Source organism: Petromyzon marinus, unplaced genomic scaffold, assembly GCF_048934315.1.
Source record: "Petromyzon marinus isolate PM22_M1 ecotype Great Lakes invasive population unplaced genomic scaffold, UKy_Petmar_22M1.pri1.0 PM_G_Scaffold_163, whole genome shotgun sequence".
NCBI classification, from domain to species: Eukaryota; Metazoa; Chordata; class Hyperoartia; order Petromyzontiformes; family Petromyzontidae; genus Petromyzon; species Petromyzon marinus.
The window spans coordinates 5,001-7,500 of record NW_027422721.1 but is presented as its reverse complement, the minus strand read 5'-3'; positions in this window follow the sequence as shown (position 1 = coordinate 7,500).

Sequence of the window (2,500 nt, the reverse complement as noted above, 5' to 3'; positions counted from 1 at the left end):
ATATTTTTCACGGAGAGACCCCGTGAAACGCTAGAAGTGGGCGGGGATGTCTCTCTTGTGGCTCACGGGGCTGTTAGGGTGGCACAGAAATCCCTCGGAATGGGAAAACGGGTCATTTTCGTGTCGCCACATTGCATACGAACCGCATGAAACTTCCAGAGGCATTTGCAGCAGGAATGCATGTGCACTCAAAAAAGTGAATATTTCTCACGGATAGACCCCGTGATACGCTAGAAATTGGCGGGGATGTCTCTCTTGTGGCTCACGGGGCTGTTAGGGTGGCACAGAAATCCCTCGGAATGGGAAAACGGGTCATTTTCGTGTCGCCACATTGCATGCGAACCGCATGCAACTTCCAGAGGCATTTGCAGCAGAAATGCATGTGCAGTCAAAAAAAAATTGATATTTTTCACGGATAGACCCCGTGAAACGCTACAAATTGGCGGGGATGTGTCTCTTGTGGCTCACGGGGCTGTTCGGGTCGCACAGAAATCGCTGGGAATGGGAAAACGGGTCATTTTCGTGTTGCCACATTGCGTACGAACCGCATGAAACTTCCAGAGGCATTTGCAGCAGGAATGCATGTGCACTCAAAAACTTCTATATGTTTCACGGATAGACCCCGTGAAACGCTAGAAATTGGCGGGGATGTGTCTCTTGTGGCTCACGGGGCTGTTAGGGTGGCACAGAACTCCCTCGGAATGGGAAAAGGGGTCATTTTCGTGTTGCCACATTGCATAGGAACGCCATGAAACTTCCAGAGGCATTTGCAGCAGAAAGGCACGTGCACTCAAAAATTTTAATATTTTTCACGCATAGACCCCGTCAAACGCTAGAAGTTGGCGGGGATGTCTCTCTTGTGGCTCACGGGGCTGTTAGGGTCGCACAGAAATGCCTCGGAATGGGAAAACGGGTCATTTTTGTGTGGCCACATTGCATAGGAACGGCATGAAACTTCCAGAGGCATTTGCAGCAGGAATGCATGTGCACTCAAAAACGTCTATATTATTCACGGATAGACCCCGTGAAACGCTATAAATTGGCGGGGATGTCTCTCTTGTGGCTCACGGGCGCTGTTAGTTAGGGTCGCACAGAAATCCCTCGGAATGGGAAAAGGGGTCATTTTCGTGTTGCCACATTGCGTACGAACGGCATGAAACTTCCAGAGGCATCTGCAGCAGAAATGCATGTGCACTCAAAAACGTCTATATTTTTCACGGATAGACCCCGTGAAACGCTAGAAATTGGCGGGGATGTGTCTCTTGTGGCTCACGGGGCTGTTAGGGTCGCACAGAAATCCCTCGGAATGGGAAAACGGGTCATTTTCGTGTTGCCACAATTGGCATACGAACGGCATGAAACTTCCAGAGGCATTTGCAGCAGAAATGCATGTGCACTCAAAAACGTGAATATTTTTTCACGGATAGACCCCGTCAAACGCTCGAATTTGGCGGGGATGTTTCTCTTGTGGGTCACGGGGCTGTTCGGCTCGCACAGAACTCCCTTGGTCCACCTGATTCGTGCATACAGGCAGCAACTAAAACTCTGTAAACCTGCTGTGAGGACATCTAAACAGTGGACCAGTGAGGCTGTGGAAGATTTGCGGGCGTGCTTAGACTGTACTGACTGGGATATGTTCACGACTGCTACCAATAGTCTGGATGAACTCACAGAGGCTGTGTACATCAGCTTCTGTGAGGACTGCTGTATCCCAACACGTACCAGGGTGAACTTTAACAACAACAAGCCCTGGTTCTCAGCAAAGCTCAAAAGGTTGAGGTTGGAGAAGGAGGAAGCGTTTAGGAGTGGGGATAGAGACAGATTCAAGGAGTCGAAGAACAGGTTTAGCAAAGCGGTGAGAGAGGCTAAACGACTGTACTCAGAGACACTAAAACACCAGTTCTCTACTAACGACGCTGCTTCTGTCTGCCAAAGGGCTCAGGCACATCACCAACTACAAACCCAGAGCGCCCCACACCACTAACGACTCCCGCCTAGCCAACGACCTGAACGAGTTCTACCGTAGATTTGAAAGACAATTGGACTGTCCTGAACCACCCCTTCCCACCCAAGAGGCCCCATCCCCCACCCATACTACAGAAACGACTCTCTCCTTTCAGGAGGGAGAAGTTAATGGGCTTTTCAAGAGGCAGAATCCACGCAAAGCAGCCGGGCCGGACTCTGTCTCTCCAGCCACCCTCAGGCACTGCGCTGGCCAGCTGTCTCCGGTGTTCACCAACATCTTTAACACCTCCCTGGAGACATGCCATGTACCAGCCTGTCTCAAGTCCTCCACCATCATCGCTGTGCCCAAAAAGCTAAGGCCAACAGGACTAAATGATTACAGACCGGTCGCCCTTACATCTGTGGTAATGAAGTCTTTTGAGCGCCTGCTCCTGGCACACCTCAAAGCCATCACAGACCCTCTCCTGGACCCCCTTCAGTTTGCCTACAGAGCCAACAGGTCTGTGGACGACGCAGTTAACATGGCCCTCCACTT